Consider the following 17547-nt stretch of genomic DNA (forward strand, 5'->3'; position numbering starts at 1 on the left):
ACTTCCTTGATAGTGCGGCGCAGGGAGAGTCCCCCAGAATCCTGCGAGGGCCCCGACCAGGGGATCAACGGTGCCCGGTTAAAAACATCACGGGCAAACACACCTTACGAAGAGCGAAGCATTGAAAGTGATCGAAAGGCTTAGCGTAGCGCCGGCGCTTTTCACAGTGCTCTGACTATACGCGTGGGCACGGCATGTTGCTGCCGGCATGCTGCTGCTAGGCAACTGCTGTTGTTAGAAAGCGGTGACATAGCCCTGGCATGTCTGCCAGGCGTCTCACGATGCTGCAGAGTGCTTTATACACAAACGCTCAAGCACTGTTTGAGGGTGTAGGCGTGCATATGAAGGCTACTATCGCTGCAAAATAATTTACACCCTTATTCGCTTTTAAAGGGCCCCTCACCCGGTCCTATAGCAAAATTTGGTTATACGTTGGAAGTTGTTACGTGTCCTCTAGGGAGAGTTCTGCCGCGTAAAGTTTTCAAATCGGTTCATTGATAGTCGAGATAGAAATACTTCAGTGCCGCGAACCTAAGATTTCAGCAGGTGGGCTCCACTGCCAAGAAAGACGCTCTCTCCACTCGCCCCGTCTAGCCTCCGCAAGCGAAATTTCTTCCCTGCGTTCTCCCATACCGGACCTCGATGATCGCGTGGGTATACGTCACAGGCCCCGCCTTCATTTTTTTCTCCTCGCTTTTTTTTTTCGCGGCTAAGCACTTGCGCTGACGGCGTCGCGCACGATTTTGCGCGCTTTGCACAACGAAACATGACTAGCGGTATAATTCAGTGTTTCCCGAATACTGAGTCGGAACAAGCGGATCGCAGAGCGTGATCACGCACTGGAACACGGTAGAAAATGGCATAGTTTCGGTACCTGCGCACATGACCGCACGACTGTGGGAACAAGCAGACGAAGCGGAAGTACATCTCTCTCGCTTCTTCGCGACGTAAAACAAAAAACACGCAGACATTCCGTCTGTGTGTTTTATTATTTCTCTAAACTTCGCCAATTCAAGCAACAGATCACACAAATAACAGATGTTGCCTTGAATAATTCTCGAATAATTCTCACCAGCTACGTCACACTGCGGACACGATTACGTAGGCGCAGGAGCCCAACCACATCACCGTCCCTCTCCGGGCGGATTCGCCGCGAGGGAAGAGGGAAACGGCGTTCGGATTGAAATTTCAGTCCCTTCCGCGGGCGTATCGATGTAATTCTTTGCAAACACGATCGTTGGCGCGCATTGTGTGCTCTGCGCTTGTCAGCTCAAAATGGCCAGACATGTTGAGTGGCCTTTTAAGTTCACACGAGGGTTTTGCTTTCAGAGTGAAGCTCTTAGGCACACGTTCTTGCGGCTAGCCTCGGCGTTGGCCAACGGCGTCGGCGTAACCCAGCGAATGAGTGCCGCGAGGAATGAAAGAGAACTCGAAGCGCAGCGGGAGGTGAAAGAATTTTTAAAAAATAAATTAAATTATGGAGTTTTACGTGCCAAAACCACTTTCTGATTATGAGGCACGCCGTAGTGGAGGACTCCGGAAATTTCGACCACCTGGGGTTCTTTAACGTGCACCTAAATCTAAGTACACGGGTGTTTTCGCATTTCGCCCCCATCGAAATGCGGCCGCCGTGGCCGCGATTCGATCCCGCGACCTTGTGCTCAGCAGCCTAACACCAAGGTGAAAGAATGTGATAAGCGCAGGGGTAGGGTGCAGTGTAACCATGAGGCGGAAAGCGGAGGAGCAGCAGAGAGGAGATGGCCTGCGTAGGCGGTGAGTTGCCGGCGGCCTAGGTATCCGGCGCCACGTAGGCGATCTCATCTGCGCATCGAAGGCGAGGGCAAGGTGCCGTGAGGTGGGAAGGACTACGCTCATCCGCGGGATCAGCTGCTGAAGTCAGTCCGCGGTGCCAACAGCGTGTCTGACGGGCAGCGCTGCTCCTGCAAGGGGCGATGGCGAGCGGCTACGAGTAAAGCTCGATGTAGCCCTCGCTTCGGTGTTGTCGCAGCTGACGCTGGTGGGACGACTTCCTCGCGATGAAGGGCCGCTCTCGTCGTTGGTGGGACGAAAGCGTGAGAAGAAAAGCGTAGTGCCGTGCTAGACGGGTTTGTGTGCCGACGATGGCTACGATATGGCGCTAGAGTAGCGCGCGTCGTCTGCATGGAAACAAAGCGCTGCATTAGAGGAAGTCTGTTTGCGGCGCCTGCTATGAATCGCACCTACGCGTCACCCACGCGTGGCCTCTCGCAACCTCCCGATTACCGAGACTTCGCACCGTTTGGAACGCGCCGCACGAGACAGATTGTCCGCGCCAGCCAATATGTCGCGAAATGAGAACACACATAGAACTGCGCTCAAATTTCGCCATAGAGAGTATCGTAATCGACTGAGTGAGTGAGTGACGAAACTTTGTTCTGAACGCCTGCAGAACGGTTAGCCTTCCCCTGTTAGGGAGGCGTTACCGTGACGCGGCCATGACGTCTTCGCGGCGTGTGGCGCCTCTACTTCGGCCGCGGCCGCGCTATTCCCTTTGGTCGACCGCGCCTGCCCCTCCTTTGGGGTGGCAGCCTCCCTCCGGTTTCGCTCGACTGTGGATTTTTTCGAGTACACATCAGCCTACACTGTTTGCATAGGACCGGCAGCATATTTAGCGGAAGAAATGAAGTTTCGAGGTAGACATGCGTTTATGTAGAACTTTTTTCATGGCTCAAATTCCATGTGAGCACTCAATGCTTGTAGTGAAAGTCTTGAATAGAAAATTTTAAACTAATATCCGCGTTTGCTTTCGCACGCTGTTATGCTTCTGGCCCCAAGCGTCCGTTCGTGACAGTCGAAAATTCTTTCCTTCGTTCATATTTTGTTGGTGCACTTATACCTTTTCCTATGTTGCACCGATGGCCGCGTAGTGCGATGTGCTGACGATACCGGAAGCTGCGCCTATAGGCTTCAGCAGTTTCAGCGGGCTCACCAAGTATGCTCATGTAGCAACCCCGCGTCAGCATATTTAATTGCGACATCGAGGCGGCGATGCATTCCAGACCCTCACCAGCTGTCTTACCTGCATAGTCACCGAAATGTTTACGTGCTGTGCGGCGAAGCGGCAGAACAGAGCGATACCACGCACGTTGTGAAGCCCAACTTAAATTTTATTTTTCTCGCTTAAAGCAAAACTTGATTTCTCGAGACTTTATTCAGCGCTTGCCAATGAAGAGTCGCATCAAAGATGACATACAAGATATTTTTACTTGGATCGCATCAGCGCGCATATTATGGCTGAACATGTCATCAAAAACATATTTTGTCCGGTCTATAAACTGGTTTGCGGAAAATTTAAATAAACACGTGCCCACAAGCATAAAGAGTAAACAAGGATAGGAAAGGCATGGAGGTGAACCAGAAGAGCATCCGGTTGGCTACCCTACACTGGGGGTGGGGGAAAGGGGAATAGAAAGAGGAAAGGGATATAGAAATTATGCCTTTGAGCCCATCAGGAAAAGCTCATGGAATGCTCAGGGAGAAAGCAATTTTTCTAGTAAGTAATTTTAAACTGGGAAGAATTTCTTGGCTTTCAGAATTTGTAAGAGGCAGTGGTACACAGAATTTTTATCCTCTCGCAATAACATGTCTAGGCAAAAGCTATCGATGCGCAGGCTAAATTTCTTGGGGCTACGTTACATTAACATTAAACATTAAATATTTTTTTTCTGTTACACGCACTTTTGCAACTTGAGATGGCCATCGCTGGACCACAAAAAAAAATTGACAAATATATTTTACCTGGAATGCTCTATGCAATATAGTGAAAAGCCACGAATTCTATCAGGAAAATCAGCGATGGTCGAGCGCCACGACATGGACACTTGCCATGGAATGGCCCTCAAGCCAGCGGAGCTAGGCACACGTGGCCCACGCGCCAGCAGGCACGTGCCCGCAGCTTCGTGGTGCCTGAAGGTTTAAGGAGGCTGTGGGCGGCGGTTGCGTCGCGTTTCTCCGTCACCTGGGCTGCCGGTTGCAGGGCGCATCTGTCGCAGACACCCACGGCGCGACTCTCGCCGAGATTCGCCGAAGTTCACGTGCTCTTCTCCCATGGGCAGCAGGCGTTTCAGTGCCATATATATATATATGCAAACTTATTCCTGACCACTTTCACTGTTCATATGGCACTCAGCGACCGCCAGCTGCTGCGATAACACAGTTCCGAAAGTTACAAAATCATATCGTCCTAATTTTTCTCTCTCTCTCTCTCTCTACGATAAAAGATGGCTGTTGCAGTAAGCAAGTCCTGCGCGTTTAGTGGCCCATGAACAGACGATTGACTAACAAAGGCACGTAAACATTAGGTTACCTAAGACGGTGGGAGACCTATTGAGATGCCTTAAGAACGTCTGCCACGAAGCATTTTTGCTGGCTCAACTTCCATCTAGCCCTTCCCCCGGCGAAACAACCTTGTTGTGTCGCTTGTGGCTAGGAGTGGCGTTCACGAACGCATACTCCTACCGTATGGGAATGGCCGAGAGCCCGATGTTCGACTCCTGTGGGTGCGAGGGGACCATCGAGCACCTATTGTGTACCTGTCCTCGCTACGATATCCAGCGCCTCTCTCTGCGGGCAACTTTACGCCGATTGGACTCGAGACCGTTCACCGAGTCAAAGATACTCGGACCTTGACCACACCCGTCACTGGCTCGAAAAGCGATTCGTGCACTAGTGCAGTACTTGAATTGCACCGGCTTAAGAGACCGTTTATAGTGTCCTTGTGTATGGTGTCCCTCCCACACGTGCTCAGTGTTTACTCTCTCCTTTTCTTCCTCTTTCTATTCCCCTTTAGCCCACCCTCAGTGTATGGTAGCAAACCGGGTGCTGTTCTGGTTGACCTCCCTGCCTTTCCTATCCTTGTTCTCTCTCTCTCTCTCTCTCTCTCTCTCTCTCTCTCTCTCTCTCTCTCTCTCTCTCTTGCAGGCTTCACAGCAAACGGGTACTTCTTCGAGGAGTGTTTCTTCAGAGTGTGCGACGACAGCCATGACAGACGCCACTTACAGTGTAGCTTCGAACTATTGGACAACCAACGGGGTTGTCCAGAAGCCAAAAGTAGAATAAACGTGGGTGCCGAATCCTAACCGCGTAACCAAAATTAGGCTGTTTTCTTGATTGAGAGAAAAGTTTTGCAGACTGCACTGCTTATTAAGGGAAGAGAAGCGTTCTGCTAAATTGTCGGTTGCGCAGGAACAAAGCTACGGCATCGTAGGCACTCGAGAGGACACACAGCGCTAACTTCCAAATAAAGATTTATTTACAGACTTTACAGCCGTACTTATAGCATGCACTCAAAACGCCCCAAGACACATGTGCAGGTAAGCTCAAAGAAAACCACAAAAACCTCATGCATACACCTTTGAGGTGATACTGATTATTGGAAGGTGTCTCGTTTAACGAGTGTGAATATATTCGAATCCTTTTGTCGATAATGATATCGAGGGTTTACTAATGCATGCGTCGCTGGGATAATAATTTATAAGGCCTTCGAAATCACCTTTTGAGTCGTTATTAACCATCGTCCCCAAATAACATGGAACACGGCTGCTTGGCACCAATTATCGGCAAATTGACGCCCAAACAGAGCCATATTCGTTCCATCTGGGCCTGGACTGACGTTGTCATTAACAATGCTGAATAGTGGCAATGGTTCTGACCAATCGACTTGTGCAATTAGATGCCTATAGGAAGAGTCTGAGTACACGGCATTTATAACGCTGTGTGATATATATGAATACAACCGCCTACCATTCGGCTGGAAGAACTCAAGCGCTTTGTTTCAGTGCATGACGAAGAACATACTTAAAGAATTCATATAAAATTTTTATTACCTTTACTCTCGCATAAAAGAATATTGTTGCCAATTGTCGCATGTGCTAGTAGCGCCCGGCAAAACATGCCTGAAGGTCAACAACAAAAAAGTGACTTTTTTCAAAGACAGATTGCTCTTGTCGATAGAGTCCTTCACGGCTGCACGAAAGCGTCAAAGAAACAATCTGTCCAACGAGTCATGAAAGTGCAGAACCCTCACGACATTCATTGACTGCGTATATTCCAAGGGCGTATATTCCAAGGGAGTGCTCGTTATGGATTTTTGCAGCCATATCTATAGATGTCTCGCGATGTTTGCTCAAAAGGACGTCCCTTTCGCGTGCAGCGACTAGTGCGACTGCGCATACGAAGAGTTGGTGCGTACCATATCTGCGGACCAAGTGCTCTAGTTGCTATATTTCAGCAAACATCTAGAATTCTTTGCAAGAACAGAACTGCGACGCAAGAACAGTATACATCAACGAGATACACATAACCCAAGACTGCAGCCCATAATTGAATGCAATTGACTAATAATGATATACGTTTCCAAAAGCTGAGGTATGCTACACAAAGACGGAATAGTTGGAAACAGCGAAGATCCTGGCACTGATGGTACTTCAGGAGTTAGCTAGAGGAACATCGTTTCAATCTCTTCACATACAATCAAGCTTTAGCATATCTCCTGATCCTTGCACATTTGAAAGGAAGCGCAACAAGATTAGGGAAGTTCAGCAGCTGGCATTGAATGTTAGCCACACACTTCGTCAGAATCTATCTGATCCGGAAACAATTTCAGGAGTGCGTATGCCCCGTTTGGATGACTGTTAGGGTGCACACGTAGCGATTATTTTGGAAAGAAAGGGTCAACGGAAAGTCGCTCGTACTCCACATTTGCGTATCAAAAATATTGTGGCCCTACCATGACAGCCCGCATGTAAGTCAGGCACGGCGATTTTTGGCCGTCTTACTGGAAAACTAAATAAACGTTTTACCTGGAAGAGCATGAAAGCTGATATAGAAAATTATGCGCGGAGATGCCATCAGTACGAAACTAACAAAGCCAAGTTCCCCCGGAAAGGAAAACGAACGATCACTCCTCTGTATTCAAATGTCCCCTTTGATTTGTGCCATCTCGATTTTTCTAAAATCAAAAAACAAAACGGAGGAAGTGCGCAGGATTCAGTAATTTACATTAGTTGCTGACCAGTGCCCACTAATGACTGCGGCGAAATCCGGGAAGGGAGACGCGAACGTCGCTATTGCGATGATGAAAACACAAGACAAGCGTTCAGACAAACAAACGTGATTGTCTCCGATAATCGACCGGCATTCCTAAGTGAAAAGCTTTGACAATGAGTGGATAGGAGGGGTGTGTATTCACTTTAAGATTTAAGATTTAAAGCACCGTACCCCGCTGAGGGAAATGCTAAATTTAGCAGCGTGGTTCATTCACGACTTGATAACTTTTATTTCTATGTCTATGCAAAATGTTCCCAGGTCAATACAGGGACACATGCCCGTGGTGTTGTGCAATACCCACACTTTATCACATCACATGGGAGTGCAATACGAATAAGGAATTCCACAAAATAGAAAATCCGAGTGCGGAGCAGTGGGAGAGCGTGCTCTCCAGTGGCGACCCTAGCCTCCAACGGAAGCTGGTGGATCATGCCCGACGAGCAGCCACGCTCAGTGCATGGTGCCCTGAAATAGGGGCGCCAACCATGCAGGCCGGAGATCTTCATCATCGAATAGAAGATAAAGACATCCGGCCCGACCGCTGAATTACTCTTTCAAGAGTAGTAAAGTTTACTTCCTCCTCATCCTCCCACGGCTTTCATGGTGAGTGTAAGTGCGCCCTTTAGTCACTAAATTCGGTCGCTGTTTGCGACTATCGGAGACTATCGGTGAACTCTCAGCGGCAGCCTAGAAGCCTAGCAAACCGGTGCTAACCGGTACAAAACCTGATCACAAAAATCTCATCACAAAACCTGATCGGCGATGGGCTGTCCTAGGTGCAGACAGGTCACGGATATATAGCTGCCTCCGCACATTTCTTTTCTTACTGCGCTCCGAAAACTGGGATTCTGGGCAAACAGACGTAACCGTGAGGCGCGCTGCTCGAGAGAAATGAAAAATGGTTCATGAATTCGAGTACCTATATATCCGTTGTCGTGACTGCCCCTGCGAACGTCCCTGCAAAATACCTGGTTAACTTCCTGCCTGTCCTCTCTCTCTCTGTGTGTCTCTCTCTCTCTCTTCATCCCTCTCTCTCCTTTTTTCCTGGGCTACGCGTGGCACTTCCATCGCTGACAGCTCATTATAGGTGGCTGAAAAGGTGCTCTGATGTAAGCTCGTTTAAACTGGCGGCCACAGGTGTCTCGCGAAAGGCGTCTCTTGTGGTGAGTTATTACCGCAGAAGTAGAAGCAGGCAAAGCTGCCTGCTGCTGTTGGTCAACTGCACAGTATAGGCTCCATCCAGTGAACAGGCGCGGCCACTGAGCAGCAGCGGTGCCGCGCTGCTCAGCACCACCTGTGGCGAGCGGCGCGACACTGGAAAGGCGGGAATACCGCGAAATTTGAACTTCATGCACATGTCGCCGAAAGGCGCACAAATATCCTTGATTGGCCGTTTTTTTTTTCTTTCTTTTTCTTGTGTGTGTGTTTGTACATGAAGGTAAAAGTGTGGTCCTCGGTGATGTCGCAAATACTTTTTGCGGGTTTAGGCATGCAAAAGGAATAGGTGAGCGTTTTCGTCATGCTGCGTTAACCAGCGGAGACAAGCTGTATGCTACTTCGTATGTTCTCTCCGCGAAGGAAGTGGCCGGCCTGGACGTTTACGCGGAGTGCCGTTCGCAGCAGGGAAAACGACTGTACGAAGTCATCCTGCAGGCACGTGAGCGAAGCCTACTGTAAAACTAACATTGAAGTAACTAAACTGGCACCCTGAAAACGTTGTGTTTCTAATAGGCTGACCGATTTTTAATCGACGCCTCGCTGTTGGCGATGCATGCCTCATTTCGCTCCGGTGCGTTGTAGGCCGCGGCCTATCATTTGATGCCCATGTCGCATTGTTACTTTAGATCGCCATAAAGCTCGATCCGGCTCGGGTACAGCTGCACGGTAACATTGGATCGCGATTTTGCTCGATATGCGTTCAGCCAATCGCGGTCCGTGAATAGTACGAGCTTCACGATCGCAATCGTAGGCTGTCGTCAGCACCGTCAAGTCGAGTGAGCTAAACTAACTTGATTCAAACTGTTGGACCGTGCAGCAGTGCTTGATCGAAATTGAGATATTTGATCCCATCGGACGCGATCTTGATTGAAAGTGACTGCATGACACCATGGTACTCTTTCTCTGTGCTTCGTCGTCTGGTACGGCGCCAAACGACAGCTTTTGCGGTTTTGAAGCAGTTGTAAGCGGTCTGTTATGGCTCACTACTGAAGACAGAACCGGGACTATACTTGCCAACGTAATGAGTGCAACTACAAGTCGCTTCACGTGGCTAGTGAGACAAACAAGCCCTTATTTATCAGGTCTTTTTATTCGTCAAATTATTCTCGTCAGCTTGCCGCAATTCGTAAGCGTCCGGAAAAAGCGTCGGGTTGTTGTCAGGATGACTTTCGATTCTGCATTTTTTTTCTCCATTGGCGTAACGATTAGAGCATATCCTGGAACTTGGGACCCATTCGGAGCCATCTCCTGCTGAAAAATGAGATTTATTAACCAGGATATCGGAATTTATATATGACACGAATGTTCTTTTTTCATCATGTACAATGATCGAGGTTCGTTACGCCCTTTTCACGAGGTCTGATTTCGCTTGCGAATTCGTTTGCTTGCATGTGCGCTTTCCTTTTGCAAGGCGATTTCGCTAATGCAAAGTCGCAAGAAAAATCGCGCCATGTGAAGCTGGGCCTCTAACGCCAGTAGCCGAAACGATTATCGTCTGTAAATTAGCGCTCGCCAGCTTAAAATAAGCTTCCTCGGCATAAAATATTGGTCATCACACACGCCAGTGTTATCCTGATCATGTCAAATCAGGATCAGGAATCAAGCTACACTGAGCAGTCGTCAAATCAGCACAGTCGTGACAAATGTCTTTTAAATGTTGAGCAAGCAGACCCGGCCATGACCACTGGCGTCGCACTAGCTGCGAAACGCGCACGTGTAGCACCACTAACAAAAGAAACCCTCCTCAAAAATATGATGACAGAAGCTGACTTACATTACTCTCCTCACAGCTGCGATCCATTTCTTTCACCATTCTAGTTCGTAAGGCCTGCCAGGAAACATCTACCCATTTATCCCAGGCTGGCCTTCGTGGCTGTGAGTCTAACGCAGCAGTATTGCCGGTTCCACTTGTTCTTTTTCGTACCTCTGTAATTTTGGCGCTTGTCCATGAAGCGCATGCCATTGCACCGTCGCAAGATGTATCAGAAAAAAAAGGAGGGCTAATTAACAAAGCAATACTGTACCAAATGTGGCCGACACGAAGTGCAGTGCGCGTGAAGTTTTTAACCGGCGGAGCCGCAGAGCTACCTTCCCAGTACTGTCGCATCGCTGCTGCAGATGACGCCAAAGTAGCCGCAAACTCGACTGTACGGAGCCTATAGGCAGCTGCGCGAGTGTTACGAAGAGATTAGATAGATAGATAGATAGATAGATAGATAGATAGATAGATAGATAGATAGATAGATAGATAGATAGATAGATAGATAGATAGATAGATAGATAGATAGATAGATAGATAGATAGATAGATAGATAGATAGATAGATAGATAGATAGATAGATAGATAGATAGATAGATAGATAGATAGATAGATAGATAGATAGATAGATAGATAGATAGATAGATAGATAGATAGATAGATAGATAGATAGATAGATAGATAGATAGATAGATAGATAGATAGATAGATAGATAGATAGATAGATAGATAGATAGATAGATAGATAGATAGATAGATAGATAGATAGATAGATAGATAGATAGATAGATAGATAGATAGATAGATAGATAGATAGATAGATAGATAGATAGATAGATAGATAGATAGATAGATAGATAGATAGATAGATAGATAGATAGATAGATAGATAGATAGATAGATAGATAGATAGATAGATAGATAGATAGATAGATAGATAGATAGATAGATAGATAGATAGATAGATAGATAGATAGATAGATAGATAGATAGATAGATAGACGGACGGACGGACGGACGGACGGACGGACGGACGGACGGACGGACGGACGGACGGACGGACAGACAGATAGATAGATAGATAGATAGATAGATAGATAGATAGATAGATAGATAGATAGATAGATAGATAGATAGATAGATAGATAGATAGATAGATACTAAAACTGTCGCGATAGGCAAAGAATGTCACTAAAACGATGAGCTACGCCATAGTGTCGAAGCATAATTTGATCACGGTACCTAAAGTTGTTATACTTCAAATAAATATAAATACACATATATAACTACAACAGCGCCAACAACGAAGACGAAGGGGAGATACGAAGCGACAGGACCAAGCGCTGACTATAACCACGAAAGGATGAATGCTTAATGAACCAAGGTGCTTTGGCTTGCGTCGACTCGCAACCGAAATAGTGTGCAACTTGGGTACAAAAACAAATGGAAAATTTATCATTACGCTATCTCTCTTACTCTCACACGAATATACATGAATGCATCACTTTCGTGTTCGTTCTTTGCGCTCTAGCAATTTTCAGTCAATACCAAGTAGCCAGATTCACCATTCCTAAACACATGGGTGGCGCTCTCTCTCTCTCTCTCTCTCTCTCTCTCTCTGTTATTCTTATTTTATTTTTTTCATGCCGCGGTGGCTCAGGGGCTACATAGCTTTCTACTATACAGCTGGAGCACGAGGTCTCGAGTTCGGTTCCCTGCCGCGCGGCCACATTCCAATGGTGGTGAAATGCAAACTCGCACTTCAGTGCATGTCACGCATCGGTTGCACGGTGAAGAACCTCGGATGGTCGGAACCAACTGGCCGGTGCCTATACGGTGTCTCTCATAGTCCAAGAAATGGGACGTTGAACACGTGGGACGGTTAACCCAATCATTGGGGCGTTGGATTCAAAATATTAATCTATATACGGTGCAATGCGGCCGTCGCGCGCCCCGAACTGCACCCGCAACCAGGTACTATTGCACGCAGAATGTCATGGACACTGGACCACGGCGTCGGGAACACGTCGTGCCCGCTCGCTTCCAGCCGGAGGTGGGCGTAACCGGAGCTTTCAACGTGCGAAGGCGATTTCTGATCGTTACCGAAGTTCCTGCAGAAGTTATTGCAGGACATTTCTTGCTTCTGTAACCTGTACAGCTCAGCGAGTTTCGCTGTTTGCAAACGCCTGAAATGGGAGCGGAGAGCGAGGAAAACGCGCGCAATCGTCACAGGCGCCAGGCCCTGCTGCCGGAACAAAGATACGCTGCCCCAGAAGAAGGTGCGCCGGTGAAAATGCAGATTACTTCGACGACTGCGCGTCATCCGCCGGTGCACGCCTTAAATGGACACCAACGATGAATATTATAGTTGAGCTGTTCTTGTACTATATATATGCGCTTCCGTTCAACGAAAGCACTTCTAACACTTTTATTTTTAACTACAGGCCTTAATGATACTGTGTGAGCAGGTTGAGTACGTGCACATGTTAGTGGGATGTTGCGTGTTTGTATTATCCTTGCGCATATCATATTTTCCCCAACATCTGGACTAGTACAGCAGGCCGTCAACCGGAAAAGGCATATATCTAGGTTTTCATTAAAGACTGCACTTTTAAACAATTTCGTAGCAACGAGAAGGTGACTCTTGCAGCGAGAAGAGGCTTGATAAATCAAATTCAAACGGTGCCTAGAACGCTATGCCGGTGGCGACGCCATCGTGAAGTTCTCACACTGGCAGCGCGCGACGTCACCGATTTTGACTGCACCTTCTCTGGCATAGCTAATGTTTTATCGGTAGAGAAGGATTAAATTGCATTTACAGAGGAACCAGGGAGTCAACCGAACAAGGTTCTGAAGACTTCAGTGTGAAAAAAGATCCAAGTACTCGAAATTTAAAAGCAGTAGCTCTGGGCTTCACTTTTGCCGATATGGTAACCAATATTTTTCCGCGGAATAAATGAGTTTTGAAGAAATACTAAAACTGCGTAATTGAGTTAGCGTTGGTTTCTAACGCCCTTTAAAGAAGCATCACGGAATTTTATTGTGCAAGTGCTGTACACAGTTGTCCATGGTCGCAACAATTACTTTGGTATCACATTAATGTTATTTGGCGCAATTATAAACTGCAGGCAAATGAAAAGATTGATCGCTATCATTAGTGGCGCATTTCTGATCACCAGCCAATGAAGAAACGCTGTTATGCAAGGGAAACTGTGCAAGCTCAACAGTCGTAAACCTAATCACATAAGACATTCAATGCTTGTCAAACGTTATAATTGCCACATTTACCTCGAAGTGCCGTCACACTTTGGTTTTAACACTATATTAGTAGTCTCCATTGGCACCAAAAGAGGAACACGTACTTTTTTTAGAAACTTTATTCGTATGTTTACAAATATAACGCTTGGTATATTCATCGAACGTTACGCTTCATGTTCGATGAATTTGCTCCTAATTAACCTGACACGATCTTGCCAGCTGTAAATCCTTTTTTATTGACTCGTGCCCTGCATCTTCTTATAGTGGTTGCCTCCTTTCGGCGAATAGAATTCAGACCCTTTAGAGATGTGGCCGCGAACGGAGTGTTGAGGCCTGACGACGCCAACCCCGCTGCAACCGGGTCGCGGCACTCATGACGTCACCGACACCGCGCAAACATACGGCTTTGGTCGCCGCGAAATTGCCTTCGCAGCCGGCCACCACGACGCATACGTCGTCGCCTCCGCATCGGATATCTTGTTTCTTCTCTCTGCGTGGTGCTCTTCCTCTAGATCCTTTCCAAAGGCACGAGCTGCTTTCGAATGCGAGTCTGGGAAAGTGTTTCAACTTTCCCAAGCCACCTCGGCATTTCCACTTCCTTTGCTCACTATATGTGACGTAAGCTATATGTGACGTAACTCCCACGCCTTTAAACGACTGGGAAGTCGTATTGGCGACTGGCGGCGCAGCTTCCTGAGCATATGGAGCCACTCCTATCGCGCTAAAGGGCGAATAACAGAATAACAGACAATGAAGACAAGGAAATCGTAGGGGTAAATTACATGCAGCTTGAATTGGACTGCAATAATGATAACGTAAAGAAAATGAAGGCGGAGGGGAAAAAAAATAAAACGACGTGCCACTATAATGGGGCGCAAACCCCCATTTTCGGCATCACGCCTGCCATGCTCCACAATTTAGCTACGGTGACGGCCATTATCCGACCGCATTTTTTTTTTTTGGGGGGGGGGGCGGTGGTATTTGTGCATCTGCACAATATCGGACTTAGGGAGTGTTAGCCAGCCCCACTTCTGGCTACGGTGGTGCAAGTAGAACGTCATTTTAGCCGCAGGCGTAGCGTAGTACGTGAACTTAGGATCAGGGAAATTCGTCAATAAGCCCTCGTATATACTCTATAACTGAAGGCATCAATTCCACCAGGATCCAGATCCTCGCTATGCGATGAACGAAGAGAAGGGGCACTGTGGAGCCAAATTTTTGTTAATCGCAGTCGAGTAAAGCCACCAGATAAAGAAGTCAAAGAAGGCAAATGTGACAAAGAAATCAGTTTCGGTGTACACTTTGCACACTGATCGGCAACTGCTCTATATCGCACAGATATAGCGAGGCTGCTGAACTAGGAAGTATATTTCCAGTAGCGTTCGAAAGGGATAGCACGAAAGATAAAAGACGAAAGAAAGAGGCTGCGCGCTACTCACTGGCCAAAGTACGCTTGTCGTACAGTCGAAAAGGGCATCGCGAAAGGCTATACACTGCACGACAATGATAACGCGATAGCAATTTGTGTCCTCCATTATTTGTGACAGAAGGGCCTCCGAGACGAAATCGGGTTACTGTTCTGTGTTACACTTCAGTGGAAACACGAAAGAAGAGCAATTAAACACATCGGACACGCATTAACATTATTATAGTATGGTCAACACACATACTCGAGGTACTTTCTAAGAGTTCACTTATTATCCATTCTTGCGCCATATTGCCATGTGTTCTGCGTGTCATCTTCGACGTTCCGCCGCCTTAACAACTGCATATTATCTCTCTTGGAGTCGAACATGTTACTCCAACAATACTTCATATATATGCTTGCGCCACACAGCTGGTATCTTATTACGTCTATGCTCCGCCCTTCATAGGAGCGCCTAGAAGGGCATTGTTGCTGCCATCACGTGCATGTTTTGTCAAAAGCAGAGAGGCCACTTTCCACTTCTTCATCATACGTGTCATTCGCCTGTGTGGTGCAATTCCCGTGGCACTCCTCACCTTCCAGACCACTGGATGATGAACACGAGAATTATCTGTGCTCCACAGCGCGTAAGAACTGATCGCATACCAGAGGAACGCCCTTAGAGGGACTGTCTACCGTTTTCCAAAGACATTCTACTTTCTACAGCCTACCCTTCGAAGTGCTTATACGTGTGGTGGTTTCTCTGGAAAGGGAGTAGAATGTTTTTTTTTTCTTTTCTTAAACAGAATGTTTCGACCTGCATGGTGTCTTCATAAGAGTCTGTGCGTGCGCAGACAACACTGATTATGGGATGCAGTCACAATCTCGGAGGTTACGCATCAATGCACCACTCCGTTAGATTGTATTGAATTGAATTCTGGGGCGTTAAGTGCCAAAGCTACGATTTGGTTATGAGGCACCTCGTAGTGAGTGACTCCGGACTAATTGTGACCACCAGGGGATCTTTAACCGGCCGCCAATGTACGGGACAAGGGCGTTTTTGCATTTCGCCCCCGTCGAAATGCGGCCGCCGCGGCCGGGATTTGATCCCGCGAACTCGTGCTTGCAGCGCAGTAGTATAGCTGCTAAGCCACCGCGGAGGGTAAATCTCCGTTAGATGTGATTCAGTTCATTTGCACAAGACAGCGCCACTTTTCCATGCGCGCTAGCTGAAAATGAAATAAATTACTCTCTCATCCAAATAAAAGTTATCACATTCAATTTTAGGCAATATAATATTGTATACAAGCAAAATAACTCTACTCGCGCGCGCGTGTTTGGTTACGTGACCATACACGAATTGGTTGCGCTGTTTCATCGTCGAGCGATGCCGCATGACATTCTTGCACTATTTACTGTCCGAGCCAAATTAAATATATACGGGTACTTCCTTGTTTGTGGGATACCAGAGTGATCGTTTCCCCCAATGTGACACACAAAATTCTCATTCCCACCCCAATCCAAGGCCATGTTCCAAGTGGTATACAGTCCCTTTAAACAGCCTGTAGTAAGCCTGGGGGAAGCATTCAATGTACGCCGCATTCTTTTCACAAAGAGTGTGCATCTTTAGCCTATGCTGGATATTCTCATCGGTGTGAAAAAAAAGCGTTCACGTAGAATAATATTCGCGGTTACATTCGCACTTGTCCTTGCATTCCTCCTATCGGTTCAAGCAGAGGTCTATATACAGGCAGGAGGGGAACACCTGGCACGTGCACTCCTGCATCCTGCCCCTCTTACCGAAATGTTTGTGTACTAGGAATACCTAGCATAAAACGACGTGTGGCAACACCCATCAACTGTGCCCCCTCCCCCTTCCTTTTAAGTGCGCCTCCCCCCGCCCCACCCCCGTATATAATTCTTGACTACGCCACTGGCATGAACCTACTCCGTTCAGTAGAGCACGGTGGTTTTAAAGCGAAACTTTCTTTCATCTTCCTTCGACTTCTCCACTGCTGCTGCTGCTGTGGATGGCTTGCACGGCACGCAGAGAAGGGGGGATGGAGGGGAGGGTCAGAGGGCGTAAATATATGGAAGGTGCGTGGTAGAGAGGAAAGGCGACGGTAGAAACTCATTTCGACTTTTCCACCACATTGCATGGGCACCACGCCCTCTGTAGCTGCCTGGGCGTCGCTCCATTAGCTTCTTCACAGCTGAAACTATTCCTGACCCCTGCAAAAACATTGCAGAAACTGCAGCACTGTCAAGATTAACCAACTCGCTCAAATCGAGGTATTGTTGCCTTTACACTAACGTGCAGTGTCCAGAGAGGAGGTAGATATAGAAGCACAGGGGAACTCGCACAGGGGAACTCCACACGTCTACGTTCTCCGGTGGCTGAATAATGCACCAGACGAGAAATAGAGCAATAAACCATTGCACCCCCCCCCCCCGCCCCTTAGCAGTTGTAGTGGTAGTTTTCAATGGCTTCGCTGGACATTCACTGTCGCAGGGCCGGGACGGCGAGCAAATTTTTACAGTGAAGCTGTTAATTAAGGGCTAGTTCACCTATAGTCGGATACAACTTTAGAAAAAAGGGGAGGCCCCGCCCAGATGACCGAAGCGGCGAAGTCACCGGCCGTCCGGCGCATGACGTCGGTCCAGAATGCGCGCCCATTGGTGCACCCGCCTCGGAGGAGTAAACGCCCCCTTTTTTCTAAAGTTGTATCCGACTATAGGATGTGTCTGTGTGTAGACACAAAACTCCGCATACGTGGGCCGATCCCGAAGATAGTGTAATGCTGGGCCGACCCGCGGCGGA

General features: G+C 47.6%; 1 long non-coding RNA gene across 1 annotated transcript in view; it reads right to left on the reverse strand.

Annotated features, from left to right (window-relative positions):
* Positions 1 to 9422: 9422 nt before the first annotated feature.
* The window catches only part of LOC139060510 (uncharacterized), an 83710-nt gene continuing 75585 nt past the window's right edge, over positions 9423 to 17547 (reverse strand). The window contains exon 3 of the long non-coding RNA XR_011514880.1: positions 9423 to 9555. This is a non-coding gene — a long non-coding RNA (uncharacterized lncRNA). The remainder of the gene's footprint in view (positions 9556 to 17547) is intronic.

Source organism: Dermacentor albipictus, chromosome 5 (genome assembly GCF_038994185.2).
Source record: "Dermacentor albipictus isolate Rhodes 1998 colony chromosome 5, USDA_Dalb.pri_finalv2, whole genome shotgun sequence".
Taxonomy (NCBI): Eukaryota; Metazoa; Arthropoda; class Arachnida; order Ixodida; family Ixodidae; genus Dermacentor; species Dermacentor albipictus.